The sequence below is a fragment of the Thalassophryne amazonica genome, chromosome 4 (assembly GCF_902500255.1).
Source record: "Thalassophryne amazonica chromosome 4, fThaAma1.1, whole genome shotgun sequence".
In the NCBI taxonomy this organism is placed as follows: Eukaryota; Metazoa; Chordata; class Actinopteri; order Batrachoidiformes; family Batrachoididae; genus Thalassophryne; species Thalassophryne amazonica.
Genome location: NC_047106.1, coordinates 49,747,560 through 49,766,490, shown reverse-complemented (window position 1 = coordinate 49,766,490; position 18,931 = coordinate 49,747,560). Strand labels below are relative to the sequence as shown.

General features: G+C 40.4%; 1 protein-coding gene across 1 annotated transcript in view; it reads right to left on the bottom strand.

The window, feature by feature from the left end:
- The window catches only part of pik3cb (phosphatidylinositol-4,5-bisphosphate 3-kinase, catalytic subunit beta), a 146,576-nt gene extending 128,747 nt beyond the window's left edge, over positions 1–17,829 (bottom strand). Inside the window, 1 exon segment of the mRNA XM_034167844.1 lies at positions 17,598–17,829. The gene's annotated coding sequence lies outside the window, so the exon portion shown is untranslated.
- Positions 17,830–18,931: the final 1,102 nt, after the last annotated feature.

The window sequence follows — 18,931 nt, the reverse complement described above, 5'->3', positions numbered from 1 at the left end:
TGAAACAAACAAAAAAAATGTGAAAATCCGTTTTGTATACAGCGAGTTATGATTGATTAAACGCACTGACACGTCATTGCGCCTGTCAAATAGATGACACTGAGCGGAGCGGGTGCCCCTTCCAAGATGGCGGCCCTACGGCTCGCCAGTACGAAGCAGCGGCCCCCTTTCCCCATGATGAAATCCGCGGATTCAGCTTGCCACATCAATGAATGGAACCACACTGCCATCTAGTGCCAGTGTGCATTTGTGAATCTGTCGGCATTTGTTTGTGGATCTGTGTTCGCGAAAAGAATGTCTCAAAATGACGTCGCAAAGGAAAGCGATCCACAAATGCTGAAACTCAATTCACAAATACAATTTCCAGTTTTACAAATGTAACTTTTTTTTTTACAAATGAGTTTTATATTTGCAAATACAAAATTATTTGCAAATACCAATTTACAAGTTACAAATATGAAATTTGCATTTGTGGATATCTGAACACATTTGCAAATCAATGATTATTTGTACATCACCCTGCGTGCATTTACAAATATTGAGACAATTTTAACTCCATATAAACAGGACGTACCGTCAGAACAGTTCAGAGAGAAATAAAGCCAGCGCCACAGTTTAGTTTGTGTTTTTCCCACTCTGTGCTCAGCGCACCCCTCCCCCTCCTTGCAGCCAGCCGACTCACGTGCACTCACGGCTGCAGCGATCGGACACAGTCTTAATTTTAGACAGCTTTAAGCAAAGCCGCCCGCTATTTTTTCGGCGTCTTTTTCAAAAACTGACAGTTCAAATGACAGCAGGACGTCTCACTGCCTAAAACCTTGGTTCTCCGTGAATTTTTAATCCTGTACCGTCCCAATCATGTGATAAATAGCAAAGCTGACTCCCATCCCGTGGGAATCCCGTGACCCGTGGGATTCCCGAAAAAATGTCAGCCTCTACTATGAACACACACTCCATACAGTGGTCTCGCGCACACATTGTTATCATGTTTTCAGATTGTCCGCTGCGTGGAGAGTGGCGGGAAAAACCAAAGACACTTTCTCGTGAGGTGCGAGACAAGACGTGATGTAAATGAGAAAATGAGCGATGAAAATAAAGAATTTGAATGTTTTAAACCAAAAAAAAAAAAAAAAAAATCCCACTTGTCCGGTCAGACAACGATTTAGAGCATATTGCTTGTCCGATCACATTTTACACTTGTCCCGGACAATCGGACAAGCATTAATGTCGATGCCTGCATATGCTGGAATGCATCAACAATATTGTGCATGCCCAAATTTTTATGATGAATTCACTGTACTGCAACATATACCAGCATGCTTCAACGTGCTCCTAACTTACTAGACATACACCATTGTATTCACCATATTTTTGATATGTCAGCATACGCTGGCTAAATCGACATGGTGTGACAGGCCCATTATCAAGTCCCAAGGTGGTAACAAACTGTACTGCTGCACTGTGCCTCCTGCACACCACCTCTGTGGTTGATGTGGCAAAGTACAGCACCAAAGATCCCATGATCTCTGACCCAATGGTGTGCAAGTGTAATCGGTAGTTGCAGAAAGGTACCTATGCTGTGAGGAGCAGTTGCCATAGTGATGTAAAGCAGAGTTTTTTCCTTCTCAGATTATAAAGTGGAGACGGAAGCAGCAGCATAACGCAATGCGACTATACATGTAATGCTGCCACAGGAACTGTGTCAAACAACAACATAAACTAAAACCATGTGTGCCTTTTCTTTTTTTAGTGTTTGCCATCATTTTAGGTCTTCTCTGTTCATAAAGATGAATTTCAAAAAACAAAAGGGGGGGGGGATGTCCTTTGCAGCGTCTCCACTGAACTGAGATATGCTTCACGCAAGAATCGATTTCACATTTTCCCTCAACACACTGGGGTGCCGGAGTGATTACATTTATGCCCTGTATAAAGTGGAGCAATTAATTCCCAAAAGAAAGAGATCAATCAATGTAATTTAGAAGACATATTGTTGATTTAAGTGACCTGTCAGATGTTTTTAGTCTCAGATTATCAGACCAGTAGCATAACTACTGAATTATTGGTTTACAGGCTGCTGCATCCGACTGATATCTACCGCACACCAGACAACACCGCTTTAGTTGTGACATAATTTCATGTACCACTGTCCTGAAGTAGGTCACTGCAATTACAAAATAGCATAGTTACTTGAATGCATAACATCCCTTTCAGATTATTAAAAAAAATTTAATATGTGTAAGCAATCTTAAGAGAACATCTGAAACAGCTCCTTTTTGCCAGGAAGCACAAGATGAGCAAGCCTCAATTTTTATCCTATTACGTTTAATAAATTTCTTCTTTGTCCCACTCTGCCATGAAGCTGTGACTGGTGAAGCAACACACAGACGTTGCACTAAGCACAGTCTCAACAGTCACAGCCAAAGAAGCTTGTGACGTCTTCAGATATCACAAGTGTTACAATAATTATTGTATGATATATGGACACGACCTCCATGTTGTACTTTTTTTCAATCTTGGAGTGATAACTGGTGACATTAGATCCCTGCATGTTTTGGAAAAAAGTGCAAACTCTTAAATATCTGCAAAACTTATGCGCTATACATCTTCTGTAACTAGGCACCTTTGAAAAGTAAACTGTAATTTAAATCGAAGACAGAGGCAAAAAAAAACAACAAAAAAAAAAACATTTCTTTACTGGTGTCTTTCATCATAAAAAAGGTCAATTCCAATGAATAGGTGTCAAAGGTGATGACAAAATCACTGCAGCAGAGTGAAGCCATGCCAGTCTAGCGTAGTCCAAGGGTATACCAGACATGAGAGAATATCCAGGGTCATCATGGACACCCTCTGGCAATGTTTTCCAAATTGTCAACACCATTTTCATACCTGTGACTTTTGGGGATGCATATCCATGACGGTAAGAAGAGGACTTCGGTACTCCTTTGGCAATCACTGACTGACTTTTGGTGATTGTCAAAGAAGTACTGAACTCAAATGATCAATAAGAAAAGGTCTTTTCTTGTCATTTTATCCTCCTTTCTGACTGAAACTGCTAAACTTGGAAACTTGACATTGCAGAGTAGATGTAGAGTCAAGCCTTAACTGTAAGTTACAATTTACTGTATAACGTGATGAAATACATCTCCAACCACAACAAATTCAAGTGGTTTCAGTGCATTTTGGTTGTTTTTAGAACCAGGTTTAAATTATTTGCTCACAGAGAAACCTAAGAGGAGAAAATAAATCATTAATCCACATTATTGTGTAAAACACCTATCACTTATAACGCCAACTTAATTTTTCTTGTACATTCTCTATGCACTGTACAATGGCAATAATGTTGAACTTCTTTCTTTGTCATACATTACTGTACTTTGACATTTCGTCCTCATGCTGTGTTACTTTACTGCGTTTCCCTCCAGCGCTCTCCTGTTTGTTCTCTTCCATGCATTCCTCAGCAGGTTCTGGCCTGCTGTGGAAGAAAGTGAATGCCAGCAGGCCACTCATCTCGCAGTCAGTTGAAACTTCTTGCCCTCACAATCTCTGTATCATGCGTGTTTTTATAGGGGTCATTAATGCACAGCAAACCCACTGATGACCTCTAAGTGAACACTTAACTTTGGTCAGCACAGTTAATATGAGCATGCAGCAAAGCACATAAATTACACGAGACTGGCATACATGCATCAATGCAGAAGAGGAAAAAAGACGGACATTATCTACTCCCTTTCATACTAGGATATTATGCAAGCTTTCCAGTGTAGAGAGGGCTGATTACTCTAAATGTAGAACAGTAGGAAGTGCAAAGGCGTGACTGAGTAAAGAAAGGTCAGAGAAAGAACAAAGACGTGATAATGTGCACAGTACAACAGTAAGTTACAACATAATTGGGGTGTTACTGAGATGACAAAAAACAACAACAACAACAACCAAAAAAAAAAATCACTGAAATGAAGCACAGTTTAGATGGCAACACTTGTCATGTTTTTGAAGTCAGGGTTAAAAATTGGTTTTCAATGCCTGCATCAACTTGTTGAACAATCTGCACTTTCCAATGCTCCATGAAGGTCAGCAGAACCTGCCCTGGGGCAGGTAATCAACTAGTATTCATAGATATTATCACAATACATATGCTTAATTGCTATTTCCATAGAGATGCTTTCATCATTTCCACAGAAATTAATGGAAAAAAAAAAGCTAGATAAGCAAATATTAAGGGTCCAAGCACCCCCCATGCCACTGCAGATCCAGGCCTGCCCCAAGCAGGGACTACAAAGAAGGCTTGTAAGACTCTCAGGCAAGAGATAAATGAACTTTGGACCATGTTAGAGCTCTGAAATTCTTAAGTATATACGTTGCAGCGCCATCTAGTGGCACAGTTCCACCAAATTTAGCACTGTGGATCTAACAGAGGCGGTCCACACACCTGCCAAATTTCATGCCGTTTGATTATCCCATTAATGAGAAAACCCATCATAAATCAAATAGCTGTGCACAAGGTCCAACTCAAAGTAAAAAAAACTTGCCAACAGAGCAAAATATTTGAAAGTTTCTGGTCCAATTTTTCACAGTCATAAAGCAGAGAACATTTTGACACCAATCTGGCCTTGGCCGGATTGATAAGGTTTTCCTATAGTTGACCCCATGGATCAAAGGTTATAGTGTTAACATGTTTTTATTACATATAGTACCACCTAGCACTTTTCCTGTGCCATTTTTTGTTTTTGTATACGGCAAGTTTTTTCTGACATCTACCAAACCTGTAAATTTCACATTTCAACTCCACCTGATTTAGGCTGCCAAATCACTTTTTGTGCCTAGAAAAAGTAAGGGGGTGGGGGACAGCACAAAAAACAACAGGGTCCTTTGCAAAGCTTGGACCCTTAAAAAAACCCACCAGTAATGTTTTTTTCAAAAGTGGAAAAAAATAAAATAAATAAAAATAAAATAATTTCTAGACTCCTCCTTTATCACAATCCCTTCAAGTTTCATTAAAATCAGCCTGGTAAGATTTTGCATAATCCTGCTGAAAGTAACAAAAACATTACATCCCTGAAAGAAGTCATAACAATATAAGACAAGCTGAAGACCGTTAGCTTGTAGCTCACAGGCCAAAACCAGTTTTTACACTGCCACTTCTAGAAACTGGTGAAAAATAAATGTCCTTTTTTTGTCCAGGCTAAAACATCATTACTTTCCAACATCTTAAAAAGATCTTAGAGATTAATCAAAAGCACACATTTGCAATCTTAATATTACTGGGGTTTTTTTCCTAACTGCAAGTACAGATAGTGCAGTTATGCAAAAGTATGTTCATGCTCTTCCCCAAGCTTTAACTCTTTTCCATGTCTTACTGGCAAACCAAACTCCCTGTACCATTATGGCACCTCAATCCTAACCCACAATTTCAATCAAATCTTCCACAGACATAAATCTCACTTTCTACATTTTTTATGACAATAATAACACCAAACATGAAAAAAAATGAACAGTCAGAGGTTTTTTATTTTGTGTTTTAGTGGACCACATTTACAACTCCTTCAGTCCTGCCCTGTTCCTCAGGAGAGGCCCACTATGGGAGTAAATCTGGCTTTCAACAAAGAGCTGCATTGTTGGCTGATACCTGTGACGTCAGTTAGCCTTATCAGTGCTCTCCAACAACAGAGGCCCGACATGTGGCCCACAGCACCAGTGCCTGTTCAAAATCATACATCATCTTCAAATACATAGAATAGGCAACCACAGCATCTAAACAAATCAAAATAAAAAAAAACCTGGCATAATTAACTTGGGAAATTCTACCCCACCTTGCAGGATTCAGGTTTGACTGAAGATTGTAATTAGAAGTCACACATGCAAGCATCAGTTCAGTTTAAAATTGAGTTGCAACGGCTAATCGACTAATTGATTATTAACTGCCTATTAGATTACTTGTCGACTACTGTATTTCAAGAACTGATAAATCATGATGAGTCTTTTATGAATATCCAAATTCTCCGATTTCATCTTCTTAAGTGTGAATAAGTTGTGGTTCATTTTAATAGTTTCTTTACTCATTTTTGGCAATAAACTGAATATGTCAGGGTTGTGGTCAAAACAAGCCATTCGAAGGGAACATCTTGGGCTAGGAAAAACAGTGTTATACTTTTTTAAAAGCTATTTCTGACATTTTATGGCCCAAATAGCTACAGTAATCAATTAATCAAGAAAACAACCAGTTGAATAACCGATTATGAAAATAATGTTGTTGCCCCAGCTGAAGGTCATCAGTGATGTGTGACATACAGGTGAAGGTGTACAGTGAAGACACCTTTCTGCTCAAGACAGCAGCCACCGAAAAATCTTTGATCGTCAAAGCCATTTTTACCTCCTTCCAAAAAAAACTTTTCTCCATCTGCTCCCGAGATATTGCGATGTATTTCCAAATCAATCAATCAATTTTATTTATATAGCGCCAAATCACAACAGTTGCCCCAAGGCGCTTTATATTGTAAGGCAAGGCCATACAATAATTACGTAAAAACCCCAACGGTCAAAACGACCCCCTGTGAGCAAGCACTTGGCGACAGTGGGAAGGAAAAACTCCCTTTTAACAGGAAGAAACCGCCAGCAGAACCAGGCTCAGGGAGGGGCAGTCTTCTGCTGGGACTGGTTGGGGCTGAGGGAGAGAACCAGGAAAAAGACATGCTGTGGAGGGGAGCAGAGATCAATCACTAATGATTAAATGCAGAGTGGTGCATACAGAGCAAAAAGAGAAACACTCAGTGCATCATGGGAACCCCCCAGCAGTCTAAGCATAACTAAGGGATGGTTCAGGGTCACCTGATCCAGCCCTAACTATAAGCTTTAGCAAAAAGGAAAGTTTTAAGCCTAATCTTAAAAGTAGAGAAGGTGTTTGTCTCCCTGATCCGAATTGGGAGCTGGTTCCACAGGAGAGGAGCCTGAAAGCTGAAGGCTCTGCCTCCCATTCTACTCTTACAAACCCTAGGAACTACAAGTAAGCCTGCAGTCTGAGAGCGAAGCGCTCTATTGGGGTGATATGGTACTATGAGGTCCCTAAGATAAGATGGGACCTGATTATTCAAAACCTTATAAGTAAGAAGAAGAATTTTAAATTCTATTCTAGAATTAACAGGAAGCCAATGAAGAGAGGCCAATATGGGAGAGATATGCTCTCTCCTTCTAGTCCCCGTTAGTACTCTAGCTGCAACATTTTGAATTAACTGAAGGCTTTTCAGGGAACTTTTAGGACAACCTGATAATGAATTACAATAGTCCAGCCTAGAGGAAATAAATGCATGAATTACTTTTTCAGCATCACTCTGAGACAAGACCTTTCTAATTTTAGAGATATTGCGTAAATGCAAAAAAGCAGTCCTACATATTTGTTTAATATGCGCTTTGAATGACATATCCTGATCAAAAATGACTCCAAGATTTCTCACAGTATTACTAGAGGTCAGGGTAATGCCATCCAGAGTAAGGATCTGGTTAGACACCATGTTTCTAAGATTTGTGGGGCCAAGTACAATAACTTCAGTTTTATCTGAGTTTAAAAGCAGGAAATTAGAGGTCATCCATGTCTTTATGCCTGTAAGACAATCCTGCAGTTTAGGTAATTGGTGTGTGTCCTCTGGCTTCATGGATAGATAAAGCTGGGTATCTGCGTAATGAAAATTTAAGCAATGCCGTCTAATAATACTGCCTAAGGGAAGCATGTATAAAGTGAATAAAATTGGTCCTAGCACGGAACCTTGTGGAACTCCATAATTAACCTTGGTCTGTGAAGAAGATTCCCCATTTACATGAACAAATTGTAATCTATTAGATAAATATGATTCAAACCACCGCAGCGCAGTGCCTTTAATACCTATGGCATGCTCTAATCTCTGTAATAAAATTTTATGGTCAACAGTATCAAAAGCAGCACTGAGGTCTAACAGAACAAGCACAGAGCTGAGTCCACTGTCTGAGGCCATAAGAAGATCATTTGTAACCTTCACTAATGCTGTTTCTGTACTATGATGAATTCTAAAACCTGACTGAAACTCTTCAAATAGACCATTCCTCTGCAGATGATCAGTTAGCTGTTTTACAACTACGCTTTCAAGAATTTTTGAGAGAAAAGGAAGGTTGGAGATTGGCCTATAATTAGCCAAGATAGCTGGGTCAAGTGATGGCTTTTTAAGTAATGGTTTAATTACTGCCACCTTAAAAGCCTGTGGTACATAGCCAACTAATAAAGATAGATTGATCATATTTAAGATCGAAGCATTAAATAATGGTAGGGCTTCCTTGAGCAGCCTGGTAGGAATGGGGTCTAATAGACATGTTGATGGTTTGGATGAAGTAACTAATGAAAATAACTCAGAACAATCTGAGAGAAAGAGTCTAACCAAATACCGGCATCACTGAAAGCAGCCAAAGATAACGATACGTCTTTGGGATGGTTATGAGTAATTTTTTCTCTAATAGCTAAAATTTTATTAGCAAAGAAAGTCATGAAGTCATTACTAGTTAAAGTTAAAGGAATTTTCGGCTCAATAGAGCTCTGACTCTGTCAGCCTGGCTACAGTGCTGAAAAGAAACCTGGGGTTGTTCTTATTTTCTTCAATTAGTGATGAGTAGTAAGATGTCCTAGCTTTACGGAGGGCTTTTTTTTTTATAGAGCAACAGACTCTTTCCAGGCTAAGTGAAGATCTTCTAAATTAGTGAGACGCCATTTCCTCTCCAACTTACGGGTTATGCGCTTTAAGCTGCGAGTTATACCACGGAGTCAGGCACTTCTGATTTAAAGCTCTCTTTTTCAGAGGAGCTACAGCATCCAAAGTTGACTTCAATGAGGATGTAAAACTATTGACGAGATACTCTATCTCCCTTACAGAGTTTAGGTAGCTACTCTGCACTGTGTTGGTATATGGCATTAGAGAACATAAAGAAGGAATCATATCCTTAAACCTAGTTACAGCGCTTTCTGAAAGACTTCTAGTGTAATGAAACTTATTCCCCACTGCTGGGTAGTCCGTCAGAGTAAATGTAAATGTTATTAAGAAATGATCAGACAGAAGGGAGTTTTCAGGGAATACTGTTAAGTCTTCAATTTCCATACCATAAGTCAGAACAAGATCTAAGATATGATTAAAGTGGTGGGTGGACTCATTTACATTTTGAGCAAAGCCAATTGAGTGTAATAATAGATTAAATGCAGTGTTGAGGCTGTCATTCTCAGCATCTGTGTGGATGTTAAAATCGCCCACTATAATTATCTTATCTGAGCTAATCACTAAGTCAGACAAAAGGTCTGAAAATTCACAGAGAAACTCACAGTAATGACCAGGAGGACGATAGATAACAACAAATAAAACTGTTTTTTGAGACTTCTAATTTGGATGGACAAGACTAAGAGTCAAGCTTTCAAATGAATTAAAGCTCTGTCTGGGTTTTTGATTAATTAATAAGCTGGAATGGAAGATTGCTGCTAATCCTCCGCCTCGGCCCGTGCTACAAGCATTCTGGCAGTTAGTATGACTCGGGGGTGTTGACTCATTTAAACTAACATTCATCCTGCTGTAACCAGGTTTCTGTAAGGCAGAATAAATCAATATGTTGATCAATTATTATATCATTTACTAACAGGGACTTAGAAGAGAGAGACCTAATGTTTAATAGACCACATTTAACTGTTTTAGTCTGTGGTGCAGTTGAAGGTGCTATATTATTTTTTCTTTTTGAATTTTTATGCTTAAATAGATTTTTGCTGGTTATTGGTGGTCTGGGAGCAGGCACCGTCTCTACGGGGATGGGGTAATGAGGGGATGGCAGGGGGAGAGAAGCTGCAGAGAGGTGTGTAAGACTACAACTCTGCTTCCTGGTCCCAACCTGGATAGTCACGGTTTGGAGGATTTAAGAAAATTGGCCAGATTTCTAGAAATGAGAGCTGCTCCATCCAAAGTGGGATGGATGCCGTCTCTCCTAACAAGACCAGGTTTTCCCCAGAAGCTTTGCCAATTATCTATGAAGCCCACCTCATTTTTTGGGACACCACTCAGACAGCCAGCAATTCAAGGAGAACATGCGGCTAAACATGTCACTCCCGGTCCGATTGGGAGGGGCCCAGAGAAAAACTACAGAGTCGACATTGTTTTTGCAAAGTTACACACCGATCAATGTAATTTTAGTGACCTCCGATTGGCGTAACCGGGTGTCATTACTGCCGACGTGAATTACAATCTTACCAAATTTACGCTTAGCCTTAGCCAGCAGTTTCAAATTTCCTTCAATGTCGCCTGCTCTGGCCCCCGGAAGACAACTGACTATGGTTGCTGGTGTCGCTAACTTCACATTTCTCAAAACAGAGTCGCCAATAACCAGAGTTTGATCCTCGGCAGGTGTGTCGCTGAGTGGGAAAAACGGTTAGAAATGTGAACGGGTTGGCGGTGTACACGGGGCTTCTGTTTAGGGCTACGCTTCCTCCTCACAGTCACCCAGTCGGCCTGCTTTCCCGGCTGCTCGGGATCTGCCAGAGGGAAACTAACGGCGGCTAAGCTACCTTGGTCCGCACCGACTACAGGGGCCTGGCTAGCTGTAGAATTTTCCACGGTGCGGAGCCGAGTCTCCAATTCGCCCAGCCTGGCCTCCAAAGCTACGAATAAGCTACACTTATTACAAGTACCATTACTGCTAAAGGAGGCCGAGGAATAACTAAACATTTCACACCCAGAGCAGAAAAGTGCGGGAGAGACAGGAGAAGCCGCCATGCTAAACCGGCTAAGAGCTAGTAGCTGCGCTAAGCTAGCGGATTCCTAAAAACACACAAAGTGAATAATGTGTAAATAATTTAGAGGTGATTCAGCAGAGGAAGTGCTTTAGTTAAGGCACGTGAAGATTACACTGTGAAGCAAATCATTATCTAGGTAACTAGATCAATCTAACTGCGCAGATTAAACAGCTAACAGATACAGCAAAACACCGCTGCGCTCCGGAACAGGTGATACAATGTGATACAATACCGCAGTGAGAGCCAACCACCAGTAGAGGCCACTGCAGCCAATCAAATCAGAAGATACAGTGCATAATCTATTTAGCATCTTCTCTGTTTGCCCTGGAGCTACCTTCTCACTGAACATACCTGGTGAGGAATTGATTCTTTGTATCATGATATTAGAGTTTATTTTTAACCTTCATAATTGATATAACTCAAATCAACTTTCTGCATTTTACGCATTTAGGTGGAAACAAGGTACAGCATTTACCCAGCGGCGGCTGCAACATTTTTCTTGTTGACCCAATCAGAGTATTACATGACATTGGGTGCGCTGGAGCTCACCTGAGCCCGTCTTACATGATTTGCTGCAACCTGCAGGGGTGATGTCTAAAAACACAGTCAAGCTGGACAAATTGTACTTCACACTGCATCTGTGAACTGACAGCCGATCTCATGCTGCATGCACTCGTCACAGCAGGTGAAATGAAATAAAGTGAATTATTCAGATCTGTTTTATTTTTATTGTGTCAGGAGTTATTCAAAATCCTTTGAATAAAATATGAGGTGCATGGACATGACACTTACAACACAGTCTCCTGAAGTAAACTGTGTTTCTGCTTTCTTACTGTAAATTTAGGGTGTCATTCATTCATTCATTCATTTTCTGCTGATTATCTAGGTCTGGGTCACAGTGGCAGCAGACCAAGCAGCTGAACCCACATTTCCCCATTCTTTGCCAAGTTCTCTGTCTTCATGGGGGATTCTGAGGTGTTCCCATGCCAGTTGGGAAACATAATCCCTTAGGTGTGTCCTGGGTCTTCACCAGGACCTCCTCCCAGTTGGACGGGACTGGAAGACATCCCTAGGGAGATGACCAGGGAGTATGCTCACCAGATACCTGAACCACCTCAGCAGGCTTCTTCTGATGCAGAGAATGCTCATCTCAGAGTCCTTCCTGGATATTCAAACTTCTCACCCTGTCCCTGAGTGGAAGCCTGGATAACAGATAGAGAAGTCTCATGTCTGTCGGTTGTATCGACAACCTTGTTCTTTTGGCCATTATCCAAAGCTCATGACCATAGGTGAGGATGAATTAACTGGTAAATCAAGAGTTTTGCCTTGTGGCTTAGTTCTTTCTTCACCATGATGGTCTGGAGCAGCGTCCACAGGACCTCCGAAGGCACCCCAATCTCAAGCTATCAATCTCATGCTCAATTTTGCTCCCACTTGTGAACATTACCCCCAAGATACTTCAACTTCTCCATTTGGGACAGAAACTCTCCCATTACCACGAGGGGGCAATTGACCCTTTTTCAACAGAGGACCTGATCTCAGATTTGGAGGTGCTGACCCTCATCCCAGTCATTTCACACTCTGCCTCAAAGTGCGCATCGGCGGTCACTGCCTAATGAAACCAACAGAACATCATCCACAAAAACCAGAGATGTATTTCTAAAGCCACCAAACTAGACACCCCTCCAATCCCAAACTGTGTCTTGAAATCCTGTACGTAAAAAAAAAAAAAAAAAAATATCACAAACATGATTGGTGACAAGGAGCAGGTTTGGCGGAGTCCAACATCCACTGGGGACAGACACCTTATCTTTTTTGAGAGGTTTGTGGGTTCCAGTGATCCTGGGAGCTGTGCCGCTTGGAGCATTAGCCCCTAGTAGGGTCTCCGGTGGCAAATTGGTCTCCAATGAAGAGACAAAGTGTAATACAAAAAGAGACCCTTCATAATTAACACAAAAACGGAAAGTGTCACCACATCAGGATCAGGAAAACCACGGCTTCATCCTGCAGTCAGGCCTGGAAGGAGCTTGCTTGCAGGTGAGTGCCTGATGACCAGGTCTACAGCCATGGTGTTGGGCAGGGCTCAACCTAAAGAAACAACATGGTGTCATCTCCATGTGACCTCACCACCCACAACAAGCGAATAAAGGGGGTGGTGCACTGTTCTATGGGTAGTGTGCAGGGGAAATAGCCCACATGAACTGACAGTCTATTATGATGTTATAGGTGAAAATGAACAGCTGCCAGAAGGTGATCACATAAATTATATCCCATTCTGACTACCCTATTCAGAGAGAGATTAGTGTCTTATTGTGTGTTTTTTTTATTCAGCTTTATGAAAAAATTGTAAAAACACTGTGCAAATGAACAATTTAGAACATCCAAACACAATGTATGTACGAGAGCCCAACTGATAATTCAGAGAGCCGATATTATTCGTCGACATAAGCTACTTGCAAATAAATCAGTATCAGCATTTATAACAGCCAATAAATTTTAAATAAAAAGGAACGGAGAGACTGATGCCCAGCTGTGCGTCTCAATGATTCATACTTCAACCTGGCCCACATCACTGACGCATGAATTTTTAAAAGAACGCATCAAAAGCCCCCTGACAAACTTACTTTCCTCCAAAATATTAACCTAAATGTGCACCAATCCAGATTTGTATTGCAGCACTGATGCCATATTCAGTCCACCTCACGGCCACTAGCAGCACACGATGCTGCCAAGCTAATTAGAAAAATTTACATTTTATATGAATTAGTGCAAAATTTCACAGATGGGTTGTTTGCCATGTAGTGACACAGCCTATGATTATTTTAAGTCTGTACAGAGTGATATTTTATGAGGTGCCGTCATTTATCCAAAATCAAACAAACTTAAAATACACAAATTATTAAAAGGTGGTGTGGCACAGCATTCAAAGCTAACCAAAAAAAAAAAAAAAAAAAAAAAAAAAAAAAAAAAACACCTATCAAGCTGTAAGCACAGTAACTGCATCCAAAACAAATGATGTGATGTAATCTACTTCAAAAACATTGAATGAAAAAAGAAAATTTACATTGACTCAGTCTCTGCAGCAGGCATTTAGCAACGCAATGGTATGGTAGGGCATTCATCTTGCGCCACTGTTGCATTAAATTAAAACATCAGTTTTGCAGTTTTGGTGCCACTGAAGCAACCAATTTTCCCACTGTTTCTTCTAAAGGCAAATTGTCGAAAAACCTGAGTCAAATGGAACCTGAGCTCAAACTGAAATTGTACACAAAGCCAAAGAGGACCCCTGAGCAGACATGCACTTACTCACCAGAAATAACAAATTCAGTCATGATTATGAATGATGTTAATCTCTTGTAATCTGTTGGCATTCTCTAAGGTGTTTAAAAAAAAAAAAAAAAAAAAAAACTAAATCTGAGCTATAAGAGGAATTTTATAGCCACTGAGACAAACATGCCTGCAATACTATACAACAAGTCGACAACTGTAATTATGTACAAAAACATGCTTTAACAACTCACTATGTTAACTCATGGATTGGTAAGTTGTATTTCAATTTTACAAAGTTTAATAATGAAAGCCACTTTATCTCTAGTTTCTATTCTGGATCTCTTGTAGGGGCAGCTATGGTACTGCGAGTTGTCCATTAACTGAAGGTTTGTGGATTCAGTGGTTCAACTGCACATGAATCTAAATGTGTCACTGAACAAGACGGTGAACCTGTAAAATGCTCAAGCTTGGAACGCATGCCGTTGTTTGACCCACAAAAGTGTAGGATTATGATGTAGAGAAAGAGGAGTCTCAATTTAAACGCATTTTGCGTTACATTTAGGCTTTATACACTCAACAAAAATATAAATGCAACACTTTTGGTTTTGCTCCCATTTTGTATGAGATGAACTCAAAGATCTAAAACTTTTTCCACATACACAATATCACCATTTCCCTCAAATATTGTTCACAAACCAGTCTAAATCTGTGATAGTGAGCGCTTCTCCTTTGCTGAGATGATCCATCCCACCTCACAGGTGTGCCATATCAAGATGCTGATTAGACACCATGATTAGTGCACAGGTGTGCCTTAGACTGCCCACAATAAAAGGCCACTCTGAAAGGGGCAGTTTTATCACAGCACAATGCCACAGATGTCGCAAGATTTGAGGGAGCGTACAATTGGCATGCTGACAGCAGGAATGTCAACCAGAGCTGTTGCTCGTGTATTGAATGTTCATTTCTCTACCATAAGCCGTCTCCAAAGGCGTTTCAGAGAATTTGGCAGTACATCCCACCAGCCTCACAACCGCAGACCACGTGTAACCATACCAGCCCAGGACCTCCACATCCAGCATATTCACCTCCAAGATCGTCTGAGACCAGCCACTTGGACAGCTGCTGAAACAATCGGTTTGCATAACCAAAGAATTTCTGCACAAACTGTCAGAAACCATCTCAGGGAAGCTCATCTGCATGCTCGTCGTCCTCATCTGGGTCTCGACCTGACTCCAGTTCGTCGTCGTAACCGACTTGAGTGGGCAAATGCTCACATTCGTTGGCGTTTGGCACGTTGGAGAGGTGTTCTCTTCACGGATGAATCCCGGTTCACACTGTCCAGGGCAGATGGCAGACAGCGTGTGTGGCGTCGTGTGGGTGTGAGCGGTTTTTCTGATGTCAATGTTGCGGATCGAGTGGCCCATGGTGGCGGTGGGGTTATGGTATGGGCAGGCGTCTGTTATGGACGAAGAACACAGGTGCATTTTATTGATGGCATTTTGAATGCACAGAGATACCGTGACGAGATCTGAGGCCCATTGTTGTGCCATACATCCAAGAACATCACCTCATGTTGCAGCAGGATAATGCACGGCCCCATGTTGCAAGGATCTGTACACAATTCTTGGAACCTGAAAATGTCCCAGTTCTTGCATGGCCGGCATACCACATGTCACCCATTGAGCATGTTTGGGATGCCCTGGACCCGGCGTATACGACAGCTGTGTACCAGTTCCTGCCAATATCCAGCAACTTCACACAGCCATTGAAGAGGAGTGGACCAACATTCCACAGGCCACAATTGACAACCTGATCAACTCTATGCGAAGATGTGTTGCACTGCATGAGGCAAATGGTGGTCACACCAGATACTGACTGGTATCCCCCCCAATAAAACAAAACTGCACCTTTCAGAGTGGCCTTTTATTGTGGACAGTCTAAGGCACACCTGTGCATAATCATGGTGTCTAATCAGCATCTTGATATGGCACACCTGTGAGGTGGGATGGATTATCTCAGCAAAGGAGAAGTGCTCACTATCACAGATTTAGACTGGTTTGTGAACAATATTTGAGGGAAATGGTGATATTGTGTATGTGGAAAAAGTTTTAGATCTTTGAGTTCATCTCATACAAAATGGGAGCAAAACCAAAAGTGTTGCGTTTATATTTTTGTTGAGTGTATCATATTTCATAGCATATTAATATTTTTTGTTACTGGACTAGTTGGAACTGGCGTAGTTTTTTGCCAAATAGTTTACAAGTTTATTTTCATGAATCCTTTTGCGTAAACTTGGTTACAGCAGAAAAGCTGACTACATTATTTGCCAACGTTTCATTTCCTCTATTTTGTCTGTCTAGCCATTTCTCAACAATAAATCAGACACATTCATAAGTTACTGGTTCACAGTACGGTTGTTCTGAAAGTGGGGCCACAGACGGTAAAGCCCTGAACAACAAAATGGGAAAAAAAAAAAAAAAAGTGGCTTTTTTATTCAGCATGCCAAAACAATTACTCATTTTTCCCCTCATTAGAAATATGGCAGGACGAAAAGTCGTGATCATGCGAATTCAGTTTGAAGTCTGTTGGCAATGACGTCACAGTGTCGCTGTAAATGTGGTTGCATGATAGCAGCCGGGAAAAAAGAAAAATAAATAATACAGTGATGATTATTGCTCTGGAAAGATAGCTGCTACCAAAACAAAAATGGGGATGTCTAAGAACATTTTTGATTTCAAAAAGTTTTGATTTTACTGGAGTTCAAAAAAATGTAACAACTTACATGCAGAATGTACAGAACTGAAATTTTAATCTCACTAATAAAAAGGATGGCAAATTCTATGTGCAAAAAAAAAGAAAGAAAGAAAGAAAAAGAGACAAAGACAAGAAAAGGAAAAAAAAAGAAAAGAGAACCCAACCTAACCTGAGTCATCTGTGGTTTTGTGAGATTAAATTTTTGGGAGACCTTGTTGAAAATTACACACTCTTATATGTTTTAAAACCAAAGTTATTTAAACATCAATAAATGATTCTATAATTATTGGGGAATATATATGTCAAAACTGAACATTCTCCAAGCCACAACACAAATGAGGTACTTGAGGTACTTGATCAAGCACCTGATTGAATTCACCTGAATTCAGAGCATTCTGACATATTTTCAGCACTTTACAGAAAGCACTGAACTCCCTTCAAAAATCTTAGTGCATTGTTTTCCAATGTATCTGCAAAACTCACTGGCTCTCCAAACATATCCTGATTCATTAGTAACTTAAACTAGTCTAATAATTAATCCGGCCTCATACACCGCACGGGTAAGAATGCTAACTATTTAAGACACTGAAACTTTTGAACTTCGTCAGACCGTCTTCATAAGTTTGTGTAACCAAATTGCTTGATTAACACCGAATAAAAGAGAGCAGTCAAAAATTATTAACAGTGCTGTTAAACAGCAAGCTGCGTGTTTGATATAGGTTAAAGTTTAACGAAGCGACATTGTTTTGATAAACTGATGAATGGAGTTTGGCGTGACGTCCCGAACAAATCTTACCGTAAAACACTCTCCGACGTCACGTCGTCAATGTTCCAAACGAGCGAAAACTACGAGGTACTTTCTCGGAGAAAACCCCCCTACTGTGACAGACAGCCGTCCGTCTGGTCGTTTTCCCACACAGAACATAAATCTCGCAGGTGAACTAACGCTCCGTCTTTCTTCCGGTTTATTCCACAAAGTAAACCGACGCCGCAGCTTCACTTCTCCGTCAGCTCTCCTTTAGATCCCTCGCTGTCAAATCAGACACAATAAGAACAAACTAGCACTTCCGGTAGCAAATGTCAAAGTAAAATCTCATCATGACTGGCGTTTATTGTTGATTACAGCTGGACTTGCTACTCAGTACAGACACACTGATCTAAATTGAATGATAAAATAAATAATAAATTAATTTTTTAAAAATTCAGACTGATATTGACTGTATTCACACTCAGATTCACTGTGAGGTTTGTGTTTTGTGGAGGCTTTGCATTATATCAAATATTTAATCATATATGAAGTTTATTCTGGCATGTTTCCAGTACATGTACTTTTGTGGAGAAGCAAAGGTCGTAGAAGAGTGTTGCAGTATAATGTAATCAAGCAAAATGTAATGCTTCCCTCAGCAACACTTATGTGTTTGCAAATATTATATTAAATATTCTTATTATATTAAATTTACCCGTGGAGAAGTTTGTGCATATTTCTTTTATTTTTATGAGATCAAATATATATATATAAAGATGCTTGGAAGGATTATTTTTAAGGTTGTTACTATTGACATGGTACAATACACAATACACAAATTGCTATTTGCACGCATCCATTGTTTTTTAAACTACCCAATGTCACGATTCTTGCACAAGCCCAGCCCTAACCATAATCCTAATCCTAACCCTAAACCTGGCATTTGAGTTTGAAATTTGTCCATTGCCTCCTGTACAGCTTTGACACAATGGCTACGTTTATATGCCATTAATATTCGGGTTAAGGTCAATATTACGGTTTCTGAATCATTAGAAATAACCCGTTTACATGTTTAAGCAGAGTTACTCCTGTATACACTGATGTTCCTCTTTTCTTGTGATAGTCACAGCAGTTTGTTATTGGATGCTATACCAGGAGGCGGTACAATAAATGGCAATAGGATACTGTATCAATAGCCACTCCCTATTTTTAATAGGATGCAGTCCTACTTACTTGCCGTTCATTGATTGGAGCAGTCTACCGTCACATCATAAAGAACAAACCAGCTGCATCCTCGCTCTGCAACACAAACACAAATATCATCAGTGCTTCTTTGGAGTGTCTGTTGATTTTTGCAAAGCATTTGATATGCCTGACTAGGGATC